At 45.9% G+C, this 16919-nt stretch overlaps 2 pseudogenes; both read right to left on the minus strand.

Annotated features, from left to right (window-relative positions):
- Positions 1-431: 431 nt before the first annotated feature.
- On the minus strand, positions 432-4023 carry LOC145933832 (uncharacterized; annotated as a pseudogene).
- Positions 4024-8920: 4897 nt separating this feature from the next.
- On the minus strand, positions 8921-11473 carry LOC145933833 (uncharacterized; annotated as a pseudogene).
- Between the last annotated feature and the right edge of the window lie 5446 nt (positions 11474-16919).

The raw sequence follows: 16919 nt of genomic DNA on the forward strand, positions 1-16919 counted from the left end.
ATCGATTCCAGACGTTCTCAGCGTGCGCGTAATCGCTCTCGGATACAGTGTCACCGGTTAAAGAACTGTAAAACGATTCGCGCGGCGGTAAACGCGTGTCCTGCAGCTTGTCCACGCAGTCAATGTACTCGTATGGAAAGACACCTTTTCGCGTCAATAATTCGAAATTGTGAGCGGATAATGCGGAAAAATTAAAACGTAAAATTTTTAACTTATTCTTATCGAGAAAAGATGCTAATTTGTCAAGACTAGCACTGAGAAATTTGTATGAATCGATGAATCGTAATTTTATGCAAGCTTTCCGATCTTTGTCGTCGTCGTCGGTACTATTGACAGTCTTTGTAAATGAAATGTATTTTTCTTTTGTTATTGGAAGCACATCAACACGTCCTTCGTATGCGGTAGCTATTTCTTTTATGATAAAATGTGCATCATAACCGGATAGATTGTGGAAAACTACAGGAATGACATAAGAGTCTTTGTAATTTAGATTACAGTTTGAGTGTGCGGGACCCCTGTATCGCCCGATCAAATGACAATGATCGCGTACTCGATTATCATCCGGCGCAAACGGTTTTTCACAAATGTGACATTGCGTGGCGCTATGAAATTTTTCACACTCGTCTGATGTTAAATTTATCATGGGGACATTATTAGACAAAATACCCTTTATGCGATGCGCTAATTCCTCGAGTTTGTTGGCGAACCACGCGACACAATCGGCACCGCGATAAGATCTGTATGCGGATAATGTTTCATCGTACGAGCATTGCACATAGTATCCAACGCTAAATACCTCGTGATGTTGATAGTATGACACGTGTTCCGATGTCTTCCTCAGCACACACTCCAAGTCGGCATACACCATGAATGGAAGCCGCTCTTTTCTGTTGTAGTTGTCGAAGCCGAGCCACTTATCTTTATCGCTTGGTAACCGGATAGCGCAGTCATTCATTTCTCCACAGTCCACAATGTGAGCCTCCAACTTTTCGCTCAAATTAAAGAAGTGCAAGCATCTGTGAAAAAAAAATTACAATTTTATTTACAATTTTATTTACAATTATATAATTTGCAATAAATATATGTTCCGATCACAGATATATTTTTGACCATTGTGTTTGCTCAGTTGCGAGCTTACGAGGCGAGACAGATTTTTGATATACACGAAATGTCCAACGTTGTCGTCCTCCTTCTCCACGTACAGCAAATTCACATGTTTTTCTTTTTTCTGATCGGCGAGTCGTATCGGAAGAATTGATAATTCCTTCTTCCTCTCGATGCCGTAGACGTTGATTGAGATATCGTTTACATGTTCAAACTTTTTTATTTGATTCAACGTTATCGGAAACTCAATGTTTTGTAAATTTAACACCGTCGTATAGTGCGGATATGAAGATGTTCTCTCAGTATATTTTTCAGCGGGGTACAGAGCGGCCACCACTGACCACGCGAAACACGCATTGTCCATTGATAGCACATTAATTACCGCTCTCTTCGTCATAATTTTTCGCGGTAATTTAATATGGCATCCCGCGCGCAGGATTGCACTTGTTGACGTTGACCGTAAGATCGAGGATTCGTGACAATGCCCATCCGCTATCACGTTCCTGAAACTCTTCGAGAGACGTCAATGTGGTTTCGATGACGTGCCGCTCATACCACTCGCGTAAATCGGACGTGCGAAAAAGCTCATAATTTCTCGTGTTAATACTTTTGTTAGCGCGCTTATCACCTGTCACAAACTCACCGTTGAACACAGTATTTACTTTTACACAGTTGTGTATTTTTATAACGTCTTGCACTTGCTCGAGTACTACACTACTAGCATCTTCCAAAAATTGTCGCGGTTCGATATAGTCTGCGTTAATCACCGCACCGGTCAGTATACGATTTTCAAACGCGGTATCGATCTCTCGCCAAACGAGTCTTCCTGCGTTATTGTCGCCACTGTTATTACCACCACTGGATATAAACTGTCTCTGCAATCGAGTTTTTGCACCCTCGGGTCGCGCGATTCTAGCAACCAAAGATTGTCTATATCCAATGGAGAGTCGCGGACGCTTGACACGGCTGTTTTCTTCGAGCAGTTTGATAAATTCCTCGCAGCGCAGCGCCCATTCAAAATACTCGCCCAAGGTGGCGATTTGATGGGACCGCTCCAACAGGTCGCGTTCAGTCTGCTCGATGTTTTCCATTTTTCCACACTTTTTAAAATCACGTTCTATAGAGCACTTGCACCCGCTATTCTTTTTTCGACCGACGTATCTGTGCGCTTGCAAATTACGTACTATGATTTGAAGTGGTAGCAGTCCTTTTTATATTTCGTCTAATCATTTCTTCCCCTCTTCATGATTAACGGATTGTTTAATTACATATCAGAAAGGTGATCTCCCTTCATCGCGTTATCGCTTTTGACACAAAGCGGCGGACATCGGCGCTCATTTTTGTTTATAAAAATTCAAGCGGCCGGACATCGGCGCTCCCTAAACAATGAGAAAGAATTCCGCTTAGGGGAGGGGAAAGGTTCTGCAAAGGCTGCCGAATATTGGCGCGTAATACAACACGGTCTTTTACCGCGAAAAAAAACACGTGTCCCGACGTGTTCATTGCGATAAGCGCGACCTCCCAAGATCCCCTCAGGTGGTGGAGGGGTGGGGGAAGTACCGTGAGGGCGGCCGAATGTCGGCAAAATTATCGCAAAAGAATTCTTCCTAAACAATGAGGAAGAAACGTCACATATGGGCAGGGGAGGGGGAGGGCGGAAGTACCGCCAAAGCGCGTCGCCTTATAGGGATGGGGAGGGGAAGTACCGCGAGGGCGGCCGAATATCGGCATGGCGAAGAAAGAAAAAGATAGCGCGAGGCTAGGGACTGCTAGAGAGATAGCGCTTAGGAGAGAAAGAGAGAGCGCGAGGTGAACGTGAGAGACAAAGATAGCGTGAGGCGCACGCGAGAGATGATGCAGCGAAGGAGAGCGCGAGGTGTTCGCAAGAGAGAGAATTTTTTTTTTAAATAATGTTTTTTTTCCAATATTAATAATAATAATTCTTTTATAATAATATTCTTAATATAAATGGGGGGGAAAGAGAGGAATTATTCTAAAGTAAAATATGTATTTTTATATTTAAAATAATTTTTTTTTATTCATAAAATAGGTATGTGTAATATTTATAATTGTGTGTGTGTGAATTTAAAATTTAAAATATAAGAATATATAAGAATATAATAATATAATATGAATATATAAGAAAAAATACAAATAAGATAAATAGATAAACAATATAAATTTAAAATACAAAATATAAAAATTTTAAATGTGTCGGCGGCAAGCGGAGGAGGAGCAGCGGCTGGGCAGTGGTGGCGGCAACGGTGGTAGGGCGGCCGGGCGGCAAGCGGTGGTGCGACCGGGTGGCAGTAGGATGGCCAAGTGGTTGCGAGGGGTCCCTTCTGTGATAGAACAAATTTTTTATTAATTATTTTAATAATTTTTAAATTAAAAAGAAATACTTACAACACACTCTCAATCTTCGTCCCTCACATCCGGCTCATCGATTTCTAAGTCTGAGTTCAGAATATTATGTTCTGGCGACTCCTCCGATTCGGATGATGATGGTGTATTACATTCTATTGATCTCGTAGATTTATATCTATAACACCCTTCACCATAACTTTTATAAATTGAATACATTAAATCAAGACCGGCGTGCAATCGATTCTCAAAACATGTCGCTCGACTATGTCCAGGCCAATCTGAACGCTTGCAATTATTTCCACCACACATGTATGTATCTCTTAGTCGACATTTACAACCTCGTAGAAAATTTCGCACATTATCCGCACATTTTTGTATACCTAGTTCTCGATCTCTTAAAAATTGCACCACCGAAGACATTGGAATGTTCTTCGATTTTTCACAAGGAATAAAAACTGGCTCCGCATTCACATCGTCATTGTCTCTGAGATGTGGATACCATTGCCCAAGGTTGTTTATTGGTAGCATTGCATCGCAGTCCCACATGTTCATTGTCTATTAGAATTTTCACTTTAAGTGTCCCAGCACAATCTCCCAAAGTTTATTGTGTGCAAATAGGGCATATATCGCATGGAATTATTATATACAATGGATTTTTACAATTGCAGCACGATCGACTTTCCACTGCGTCGTGTAATTGAATCACATGCTTCCGAACAGCATACATGTGTCCGAAGTCTTGAATAGAGATCATACATGTAGTACATAGAGCTAGATCAGTACCCGTCGAATAATAAAAGTATATGGTACAAACTTTTGTACGTCCGTTTAGCGCAAGGATTTGTGAATTGTCCACTACCTTGTCGTGAATATCCGTAAGGTCCTCACTGCAATTACTAATATAATTACTGTCATCCGACAGCGCGTGATCTTCGTCAGACGACTCGTCTAATATCACTTCAAAATTATTATCATTTTCCATTTTTTTTTCTTACTACTATGCCACTAACACTTCGCACAGGACACTTAGCTCTTTACTATATGAATGCTGAAGACTTTTTGACGCGGAGACAGACTCTCTCCATAAGTTTCAACCCCCATCCCTCTCAAAATTATCGCAATTCTTCCTTAAAAATATTAAGGAAGATGTTTCGCTCTCGTTTACGACCGATTTTCTGCGAGGGTACAAAACTGCCGAACGTTGGCGCCGATACGTTGCATTCTTCCTTAAAAAATATTAAGAAAAATGTTTCGCTTTCGTTTACGACCGATTTTCCGCGAGGGTACAAAGCTGCCGAACGTCAACGCTTTTACATTTGCACCCCTATAAATAACGTTTGACATGTTCGTCGCAGCGTTGGCCCTAAAATCTTCATTCCTTTCCGTAATATCCTAATGATTTTATGGACATTTAATGGACATTCTGTCCATAAAATGAAAAAAAACATAGTTTTATGGATTCTAGAACGCTCCGTTGACAAGTTCGAGCAGCCGGACATCGGCGCTTCCATAATAAAATTATACTAACGAGGGTACAAAATAGTCAATCATCGGCGCTTGTTCTATACCTTTTTGGGAAAATGTCTAAGAACCCTCATAAAAAAGTCGTAAAGATACCATCTACAAATATTGCACTCAGAAAACTCCCCCTCCTTGTCGAAACATCCTCTCCACCCGCGTGACGTCAGCCCCCGCACCATCGAGATACCCCCACCCCGCGTGACGTCATACCCCTCGCCCCGGAGAATCCCCCCCGCGCCCCGCACCCCCCTCAGAGGACCTGAGTTAGAACCGGCATAGTATATCTACTGCTATACTGGTTAAAAATTACATAGTCATTCTCCTATCGTCCTTAACCGGTTTTGAGAATATTCTAAAACGTCTCGACGATTCTCGACTATTGTTATTAAAGCTCTCTTCGAGAGACCGCTGCGACTCTTTTCGAATAGACTATCGACGCGAATAGAGTGCGACTCAAAATCGTAGAAAAAGGATAGCTAGTTCTTTTCTCGCGAATACCGTAGCTTGCGGAACGCCAATTTCTTGTAATCGTTATCGAACCCTATTAATTGTTTCTTTATTGTGGAGATTTTGTTAGTTTAATTAAATTGTGAGAGTTAACGTTACGCTTTATTGTCAACTTTACTGTCCTTTCTGGTCCCTGATATCGGACTCCTCGTTCCGTCGCACACAGTTATACTACAATAAGATTGGTGCAGTTAATTCTGAGAAATGATAATATCATATCAAAATTGTAACCATTTTCATTTTTATTTTTTTTTTTTCGTCAGATTCAGATCATAAAGTAAGATTAAAGAGGGTTATCTCGATAGAGTAAAGAGAAAAAAGTTGATCACACGAAAAATATTCCCTACGTGGCCAGGTTTGCCGAATATAGAATAATTTGAATCATTAGATCGCCATCTTGAATATCGTATATGTATATAGTGTTATGTTTAATTGTGTTATTAATTAGTAAGTGTGTAGTGTTTAGTTGATAAATAATTTTGATAATACATTTTTTTAAATGAGTATAGTTACAATAAATTTTGTAATCGCAATGATATTAGGAAAAAAATTATAGAATTTATTTTAGCATAAACTTTAACTAAACTTTTAGTTTTTAAAACCTAATATTATTTGCATGTCAAATAGATTAATATTAATATTTAGTTATTAACAATATTATAATACAATTAATATAAAATTTAATATAAAATAAAAAAAAATAATAAAAAAAATAAATTTAAATAAATATATAATATAATTTAATATGATAAAACATAAAATACACAATAATATATATACACACACATATATTAATATAAAATTTTGAAAATTTTCTTTTAAAGATTTGTAACTTTATTTTTATTTATTTGTTTTTCTTTCAATTTCATATTTATACATTCTGCTATGACCATGCATTTTTAATCTTTTCGTCTCATCATTTATCATTTACAATTTTGAGATGGCGATGAAATGGTCCAAATTATTCCATTTAGCCATATACAAAACATTTTTTGTCACTTTCAATTTATAGATAAGTCTCCTTACTCTTATTTCATGATTCAGACTAATATACGAGGGTGGTTTGAAAAGTCCGTGCAAAGTCAGAGAGATGGCACCACTGATGCGTATCGGGGTTATTTTTAGTTAGTAGCATCTCTTGGAAGAACACACACCAAGTTTCAGCCAGATCGGTCTATTTCTTTGTGTTTGGCGTTCGTTTGAATCGAGAAAGTCGAGTGATTTCCAAAAAATGGATGAAAGAGAATTTCGTATGTTGATAAAACATTACTTTATGAAAGGCAAATCGCCTCAGAAGACTAAAAAGAAGCTTGATAAACATTATGGTGAATCTGCACCTTCGATTAGAACAGTTTATAAGTGGTTTCAAAATTTTCGGAGTGGCCATATGAGCACAAGTGACGCTGAACGTTCTGGACGCCCTATTGAGGTCACTACTCCAGAAATCATTGATAAAATCCATGATATGATGATGGATGATAGAAGAGTGAAGGTGCGCGAGATTGCTAGTGCTGTGGGCATCTCGAGTGAACGGGTACATAATATTTTGCATTAACATTTGGGCATGAAAAAGCTATCCGCAAATGGGTGCCGCGATTGCTCACAGTTGACAAAAAACGAAATCGTGTGAGGTGTTCCAAGGACGGTTTGCAGCTGTTTCAGCGGAATCCACAGGACTTTAAGCGTCGTTTCGTCACTGTGGACGAAACATACACCACTACACGCCTGAGACCAAGGAACAGTCCAAACAATGGGTTGCCAGCGGGGAGTCTGCACCAAAGAAGGCGAAGACCGTTCTTTCGACCGGGAAAGTTATGGCAACTGTCTTTTGGGATTCGCAAGGAATAATCCTCATCGACTATTTGGAAAAGGGCAAAACTATTACAGGTGCATATTATTCATCATTATTGGACCGTTTGAAAACCGAGCTGCAAGAAAAACGTCCACGATTGGCCCACAAAAAAGTCCTTTTCCATCACGACAACGCACCAGCTCACTCATCTGTAGTTGTAGCCGCAAAATTGATGGAATTAAGGTTCCAACTCGTTCCGCATCCCCCCTATTCTCCAAATTTGGCTCCTTCGGACTACTACTTGTTCCCCAATATGAAGAAGGCTGGGGGGAAAGAGATTTTATTCAAACGAGGAGGTGATTGCGGAAACGAATGCCTATTTTGCAGAGTTGGACCAATCTTATTATTTGGAAGGGATCAACAAACTGGAGCAGTGTTGGACGAAGTGTATAAGTCTAAAAGGAGACTACGTTGAAAAATAAAAAAAAGTTTATCCCGAAAAATTAAGTAGTTTTCATTTTTGCACGGACTTTTCAAACCACCCTCGTATACGTATATATGCATATCTATAATATATATATGTAATATATACGTATATATACTTGCACACATATACACAAAGTGATTTTGTTCCTCAAGCGGTATTCACATGTACAATTATTCATTTAAATGTGTAAAACGCTTAAGAGACAAAATCTTATGTTTATAAGTGTATGTACGTATATGAATGTAATGTGACAAGAAGAGAAATGATAAAGTAATTAACGATTATGAAAATATATTAGAGCAATACATGGAAAAAAGTGATAGTGATATAAAATTATTAATAGTATAGTAATTATACAGGGTGTCCATAAAGTCTGTCCCCATTCCCTATATTTCGGAAACTGCTCAAAATTATGAAAAACCGAAAAATACGCGTTTGATCATTTCGAGGGGCTACTCTTTTAAGAGAATTGTGAGGATTGTCTCCCCAAGGGAATACCCCAGGTAAACCCTAACTCAAACGTTTTAAATAGAATCTTCTACATTATACGATATGGTTTAAAAGAGCATAAAGAAAGAAAATTTTTGGCGTAAACCGGAGGTTACCCGTATGAAAAAAAATTATAAGGAAACTATTTTAAAAAATACTGGAAAACTACTGAGAGCAATATAGAAAAACTATTTAAACACTACTGAAAAATACTGGAATACTACTGTATACGTATTACAACACTATTAGAAAACTATTGAAAACCTATTCGTGAAGTGTAGTGTCATTCCCTGTAGTATTTTCGTCAAGAACTATTGAACACTTATACCAAAACTATTTGTGAATTATTCGATTTTTATACTTCAATGACAAAGTACGACTGTAATCAGATTTAATATATTTGTATTTCAGAAATATTATTACAATGCATGTTGAATAATATTATATAATATAAAACATTTTGAAATACAAAAGTATTATCGGTCGAGATTTATAGACAGAATAATAAGTTGTAATACAATTTATGAAATTAAAAAAATACATACTTCAACTTTTTATGTTTACAATACAATACATATTATTTATACTAAACACATACAAGAATATATAAAAAGAATTACATTATTTATGATTAATATAATAAAAAATATTGATTAATCAATTTCTACAGTATTTACCAAAGGCACAATGTATAATTTATCTTCTTTATAAAGTATATTACAACACTTTTTATCAAAGTCTGAAGGAAAACAAGAAACATCATTATTTGTTTCTCGTGCTATAAATGAAAACATTTTCGTTGATATACCTTTGTATTTACAAAGTTCTTCGTCTAGTATTTGTAATTTTTTACCAAGGACAATATAGTAGTGTGTTGTTTTTGGTTCTAGTATATTAATTAAAATTAGACCTGAAATTATCATTAGTTCTCCGTTATGTAATATTACTGTGCTATTGTTCCTTTTAATAAGGCGAGAATATTTGCAACTATGATAAAGAGTATTTTTATAAGAAAATCTATAAAATAACTTAACGTTTTCTGTTATTGTTTGTTGTAATAACTGTTCAATCAACAGTTTTTGAGACAATGATAAAGTTATATCTGCAGGTTTTTCAAATATTCTCAAATCATCTCCATATTTTATACATTTTATAATTTTAGTTTCTTTCATTATATTTTTAAACAATTTTTTTCCTTCTCTACTACTAGGCTTACTAAAGATTAGGCTTACTAAAGATTTCTGAATTTTTTTTTATATATCTTATTCTGGAATAATTTTAACAAATTTGTAATGGCACGCATTGACTTCCATGAAACATTTTTGCTATTATACCATTAAAATGTTCAAACGGAAATGCCGACCACGCCCATACAGCACCGTATTTTCTTACATAGTCTGACATATGAAGCATCATATGTACATTATACTTCATGTTTTCTTTTCCATAGAGTACCTCGATATTTAAAATAAATTGATGAAGTGCTCTTTCCGCTTTATCAAACTCATTGTCTGTAAATTTCGTTTTGGAAAAAATATAGATGCTATATACAAACAGTGACCAATGTTTAATATATTTCTGTGGCATTATATCAATCAAGCAAATGAGCGAATAATATAACAAAAAAGATTTCCATTCGTTTGCCTTCCATTTTTTATTTTTTATGGATTGTGGCGTTCTTGTAATTTCACATGGAGGCCGTATAGCCAATAATTTATCATTGAATTCAGTAACTCTTGTAACGGTCGCTTTTCGCGAGCTCGGAATAACTCGGTCGGGATCAGGGCTCGTAAAAAGGGTGAGACAACGAACGTAACGGTTATTGGTAACAACAGTAATTTATTAATTTAGGTGTCTGTATGTACAAGTGTGCGTGTGTGTGCGTGTGTGGGTGTGTAACGCCGGTCGTTAAAGCCCGTGTATTATGCGGGTCTTTAAATCGCTTCGGAGTGTTTACGTCGCCCGCGAGACGCGGGGTCGGTGCGGCGAGCGGGGCGCTCGGTGTTGTCGCGGCGCGAGTCGGCGCGAGTAGAAAAACGCGTCAGCTGAGAGCGGCCGCTCTCTTCGATATATCGAAGAGAGCGCAATCGAACGGCGCGCGTATTAGTCGGATTTCGCGGACCGTGATTTCGGCGTGGACGCGACGAATCGGCGTGTCACGGCCGTCCGTATGGGTGGCGGGGGGAGGAACGCACTGACGGTCGAGAACCCTCGACGAAGGCGGCGGAGCTCCACCCGCTGACGTCAGCGCGCTGTTTGCGGGGTGCGGTCGGAAACCCCGGACTCCCGAGAATAGCTCGGGGGAGACAGAGTACCCTCTACCTCGAAGTCGGGGGACGGTGGAGGCGGAAGCCGGAAGTTCGGAGCACGGAGATTATCTCCGCAGAGGCAGCGTACGCGTCTACCTCGGGCTCTTTTTCCGGGCGGAAGGATTCTCCGATACGACGGAGTCGGAACGGTATCTGAGAGAGCTCTTATCGCGAGCTCTCTTTTTATATGGATCGAGTAACGGGATCGGAGGCTGGATCGAAGGAGAGGGAGTGGGGGTGATAATCCTCGGCTTATTTCGGCGCGCGTCGGGCGTTTTCGGGGAACCGTGTTTAACGGTTGAATAATTAAATGTGGCGCTCAGCGCCTGCTGCCCTGCCCGGCCGGTGTTCGCCGGGCGCAGCCTTCCGACGGATGGACGGTCGGGAACGACGCGGGGGCGTTGTTACATCACCCCCCCCCCTTAGCAGTGCCTGAATTTGAGGCAGCTTTTAGCGAATGCGGCGGTGATACCGGAGTTCGCCGCGTCGCGAAAACCGCAGGATCCAGTATCCTTGTTCCGCGGATCGGAACTTGTAGCGGCGGGATACGAATACCGCGAAATGCGGTACCTCCACCACCATTCCAGGAGCGACCTGGTACGGAATCGGCGGCGGGGTTACGGGTCCGGTCGGCATTTGTAGCGTCGGCCGTGGCGCTACGGTCCTCTCCGGAGGGGCCGGCTGGCGTGCTGGTCGTTTCGGCAGCGGTGGTGGTTGCTGCAGCAGCATTTCCCGCTTTCGCTGGTTGGCTCGGTCGGAGCGTTGCACAATCGTGCCCACGCGGGGCGGCCGGGAGGGTGCTGGTCTAGCAGGGGCGCTCGGCGGCGTGTCGAGGCCCTCGTCATCGGTCGAGTCGCCCAGGAGCTCGTTGATGGCTTGGATGATATCCTTTTCCATGGTCGTTCTCGAAGGTTTCGAACCAAAGTGAGCTCGTTATTTTTCGGAGTCGTCCTCATCCTGATTGTCGGGGTCGTCGGTGTTATTGTTTATTCTTTCCCCGTTTCCGTTAGCGGTGTTAGGTTTGTTATTGTGGCCTGGCTTTAAATCCTGGATGTGTACATGGCGGTACCATTTGCCGTGGGCGCTTTTCAGGTCGACGATTACGGGTGAGACGATGCGGCGTACCGTGAGCGGGCCAACATATTTGGGTGCTAATTTGGCATTGAATGCGTCTGCCTTTCGTGACAGCGGATGCTGTTTCTTCCAGACGATGTCGCCGAGTTTCGGTCGCCACGGTCGTCGTCGCAAATTATAATATTTTTCCTGGCGTTGGAACGCCCTGGCTAAGTGCACTTGCACAAGTTGATAGGCGTCGCGGAGGTGCTGAGCGACTATATCCGGCTCGTCGATGGCGGTCGGTCGTCGTTCGGTCGTTTCCGGGCGTCGCAGTTCCCGGCCGTGATTTAAGTATGCGGGCGTGTATCCCGTGGCGTCGTGGTACGCCGTGTTGTAGGCGAACTGCAATTCGGGGATCCGGGCATCCCAGTCTCGATGGTCTCGTCCGACATATTCCCCGATCATGGTTTTGATTACGCGGTTCGTTCGTTCCACCGGGTTGCAGTGAGGCGCGCGGACGGGTGAGGTGCGATGTTGGATCCCCAGGGCCGTTAGGCGAGCGGTGAGCTGGCCGGAGATGAGCTGGGTGCCGTTGTCGGAGATAATGCGATCGGGTTGCCCGTGGCGCAGGACAATACGGGTGGTCAGCGCGTCGGTGACGGCGGCGGCGGTCGCCTTGCGTAACGGCACGAGCTCGGTCCATTTCGTGAAGCGATCCTGCATCACAAAAAGCCAGGTGTGTCCGGCTCGTGATCTGGGTAGTGGGCCGACTAGGTCGATCGTGACTTGCTCCCACGGTTGTCGGACGTCTACGGCGTGCATATACCCGGCGGGTTTTTGTTGCAAGGCTTTGTGCGCCATGCAGGTTTCGCACTGTCGCACGAAGGTCGCGGCTTCTCGTAGCATCCCCGGCCAGTAATATTCCTCCGCGACACGAGCGACCGTCTTAGCTACCCCCAGGTGTCCCGCGGTGGGTGCGGTGTGTAGCTGCTGCAGCACGGCGCGCCGTCGGTTCTTCGGAACGCATTGCTTCCACTGTACCTCGGTCGGCTCGTCCTTGAAGTTCAACGTGTGGAGAATGTGGCGGTAAAGGACTCCGTTGTCGACGCGGTAATCGGGGAGCGCTGAGGCCTGTCGCGTCACGGTGTCGTAAAGGCGGCGGTACCAGGGACATCGGATCGGGTGCGCGGCGCAGACCTCGGGGCATCTGGAGAGCGCATCGGCCACGCGATTGAGTTTTCCGCGGCGGTATTTAACGTCGAACTCGTATTGCTGGAGTTCGAAAACCCAGCGTCCGAGGCGGCCGGTCGGGGAGTCCAAACGTTGGAGCCACTTGAGTGACTGGTGGTCGGTCACGACGGTAAAGGCGTAGCCCTCCAGATACCCTTTCATCCGCTGGATGCCCCACACGATGGCCAGGCATTCCAATTCCGTAGCGCTGTAATTGCTTTCCGCGCCGTTGAGGGTGCGGCTCGCGTACGCGATGACCCGTTCGCCTTCCTCGGAAAACTGCGTAAGGACCGCTCCGAGGCCGTGGTTACTGGCGTCGGTTTGCAGGTAGAAGCGGCATGCGAAGTCGGGGCACGCGAGGATGGGGGCGGCGATTAGGCGGTTTTTCAGCGCGAGAAACGCGGCGTCTTCTTCGTCCCCCCATTTCCACCGGGCGTTTTTCCGCGTTAATCGGGTGAGAGGCGCGGCGGTCGTGGAGAAATCCGGCACGAAACGGCGGTACCACGAGGCGACGCCCAGGAATTGCCGGATTTGCCGAATGTTCTGCGGTGCGGGGCAGTTCGCGACGGCGCTGACCTTTTCGGGGTCGGTTCGAATCCCGTGTCCATCGACTACGTGGTCGAGATATTTCAACTGGTCGACGCAGAATTTGCACTTCTCGGGGTTCAGCCGTAATCGTGCGTCGCGCAACCGGCGGAAAACCTCGGTGAGCAGCTCGAGATGTTCGTCGAAGGTGCGGCTGATGATGATAATGTCATCCAAGTACACGAATACGTGGGGCTCGAGTTCCGGTCCCAGAACCGTATCGAGCAGGCGTTGGAACGTAGCCGGCGCGGAATGCAAGCCGAACGGCATCACCCGGAACTGCATTAACCCCCTCCCGGGAATAGTGAACGCGGTAATCGGACGGCTCTCCGGCGCGAGCGGTACCTGCCAGTAGCCATTCTTGAGATCGAGCGTGGTGAGGTAACGGGCTCCTCGTAACTTGTCGAGGGTCGCGGTAATCTGCGGCAGGGGATACGCGTCCTTATCCGTGACGTCATTCACGCGTCGAAAGTCGATGCAAAACCGGTGTTTGCCATCCTTTTTCCGGACGACCACAATGGGTGAGCTCCACGTGCTTTTGGAGGGTTCGATAATCCCGGCCTCCTCCATCTTTGCCACTTCGGCGTCGATAACGGCCTGCATCGCGGGGTTACGAGGGCGGTATCGTTGCTTGATCGGCGTCGGACTTTTTAACCGGATGTGGTGCCGCGCGAGGGTCGTTGGCCCGCGGACGTCTTCAAATAACGCGAGTTCGTGCTGTAGTAAGGTCGTGAGGCGGCGGTCCTCGGCCGGCGTGCGGCTCGCGAGTCCAGTGGTCAAGCTGCACTGCGGGGTGTGCTGACACGGGTCGGCGCGCGGTGGGGTGATGGTGATCCCGAGCTTTCCCCATAGATCGATGCCGATCAGTAACTCGCTGTCGAGAGTCGGTAGGATGCGGCGAATTCGTGTCGGTAGGTGCGGTCTCGGACTTGAATCGGCAGTGTCACATAGCCGGGTATTTCCGCGTATGTGCCATCGGCCAGTTGCACTTGCCCGGCGTTCGTGCCCTCTACGTAGCCCCAGGTCCGAACGGCTTCGGCCGTGGCGGTGTTGATGAACGAAATCTCGGCCCCCGAATCTAGCAGGGCCTTGAAGGGCCTCCCGTGTATGCGGACAGTCAGGTGGGATCGCGGCGAGAAAGTTACGTCGCGATGCTGGTGTCGGGGCGAGTGCCGGTCCGCTCGGCCTCGGCCCCGTTGGCGTTTCCCGTTCGTGGTGGGTGGCACTGCGAGGTGAGTACCCCATCGCGTCCGCATTGCGAACAAAATTTCTTCGCGGGGCGCTTGCAGTTAAACCGGGTGTGTCCGCGCTGCTTGCAGCGCCAGCAACTTTCCTCGCGATTATATACGGCTGCTACGGAGGGCCGTTCGCTCGTTGGTTTCTCGCTCTTCCGCATCTGACTCCGTTCCTGCTCGATGTCTTCGTATTCCGCGGCGCGGTCATGTAGTTCCGACAGGTTCGCCACGTCGTCAATCCGCACGTAGAACTTGTACTCGGGATGCATATTCTCATAAATGCGTTCGAGCTGCTCGCCGCGAGAGAAACCGCCCGCGCGACGCATCAGCGTCATCATCACCGTGGCGTACGTAGCGAATTTTTCCCCCGATTTTTGCCGGCGTTCCAGAATTTCGCGGCGGAGCGTGGCTTTGTATCGTCGCGGTAGGAAGTGTGCGTTAAAATCGCGTTCGAAATCGTGCCATTCGGACCAGTTGTCGCGCGTATTGCGGTACCACAGCAGGACATCGCCGCGTAAGAGTTCGGGTAACGCCCTAAGTAGCTGTCGGCCGGTGTACCCGTAACCGGCGTTTAGTTCGCGGACGCGCTCAAGGAAGGCCACGGGGTCGCGTCCGTCGAAAGGGCATCCCCACTTCCGAATCTGGTTGATGACCTTCGCGTCATCGGACGGCAGGGGCCCCCTGCGGTCCCCCCCAGGCGGCGGTGTCGGGGGCCGCACATGGATGGCCGGCGGCAGGGTGAGGAGTTCAGCCCCGTCGTCTTCCGCAGTCGCGTATTCGGCAAAGTTTTCGTCGATGTGACGGCTCATGCGCCTACGGAGGTCATCGAGGGTGCCGGTTGCGTCGAGGCCGGCCGCGGTGACGATCGAAACTAATTGTTCCTTCGGTACGCGGTAAATCCACGCTTTCGGCATCGTGGCGTGACCGTGGGTTCGGTGTTCGTGACCGGGAGAAAGAAACAAAAGAAAATGCGGACGAAACAAAAAAAACAGCGCGAGCGCAATACAACCGCAAGGTTCGTGTCTCACAACGGACGAAACGGTCCCTGTTCGGGCGCCAAATGTAACGGTCGCTTTTCGCGAGCTCGGAATAACTCGGTCGGGATCAGGGCTCGTAAAAAGGGTGAGACAACGAACGTAACGGTTATTGGTAACAACAGTAATTTATTAATTTAGGTGTCTGTATGTACAAGTGTGCGTGTGTGTGCGTGTGTGGGTGTGTAACGCCGGTCGTTAAAGCCCGTGTATTATGCGGGTCTTTAAATCGCTTCGGAGTGTTTACGTCGCCCGCGAGACGCGGGGTCGGTGCGGCGAGCGGGGCGCTCGGTGTTGTCGCGGCGCGAGTCGGCGCGAGTAGAAAAACGCGTCAGCTGAGAGCGGCCGCTCTCTTCGATATATCGAAGAGAGCGCAATCGAACGGCGCGCGTATTAGTCGGATTTCGCGGACCGTGATTTCGGCGTGGACGCGACGAATCGGCGTGTCACGGCCGTCCGTATGGGTGGCGGGGGAAGGAACGCACTGACGGTCGAGAACCCTCGACGAAGGCGGCGGAGCTCCACCCGCTGACGTCAGCGCGCTGTTTGCGGGGTGCGGTCGGAAACCCCGGACTCCCGAGAATAGCTCGGGGGAGACAGAGTACCCTCTACCTCGAAGTCGGGGGACGGTGGAGGCGGAAGCCGGAAGTTCGGAGCACGGAGATTATCTCCGCAGAGGCAGCGTACGCGTCTACCTCGGGCTCTTTTTCCGGGCGGAAGGATTCTCCGATACGACGGAGTCGGAACGGTATCTGAGAGAGCTCTTATCGCGAGCTCTCTTTTTATATGGATCGAGTAACGGGATCGGAGGCTGGATCGAAGGAGAGGGAGTGGGGGTGATAATCCTCGGCTTATTTCGGCGCGCGTCGGGCGTTTTCGGGGAACCGTGTTTAACGGTTGAATAATTAAATGTGGCGCTCAGCGCCTGCTGCCCTGCCCGGCCGGTGTTCGCCGGGCGCAGCCTTCCGACGGATGGACGGTCGGGAACGACGCGGAGGCGTTGTTACACTCTTAAACCTAAATACCAATCTTTATTACTATTAGCTGAGTCAAACCACAATGTTCCAAATAATTTTGTGACACCTAATAAAACTGAATGCATATATTCTGATGGAAAAGAATGAATAATATGAAAAGTAGGTAAAAGCATTACTATTGAAGGCCCTTTAACACCTTTTATTGGTATTCCTTTATTAATAGCTT

The sequence above is a fragment of the Prenolepis imparis genome, unplaced genomic scaffold (genome assembly GCF_030444845.1).
Source record: "Prenolepis imparis isolate NDT839.2.m4 unplaced genomic scaffold, iyPreImpa1.0 SCAF_3, whole genome shotgun sequence".
NCBI classification, from domain to species: domain Eukaryota; kingdom Metazoa; phylum Arthropoda; class Insecta; order Hymenoptera; family Formicidae; genus Prenolepis; species Prenolepis imparis.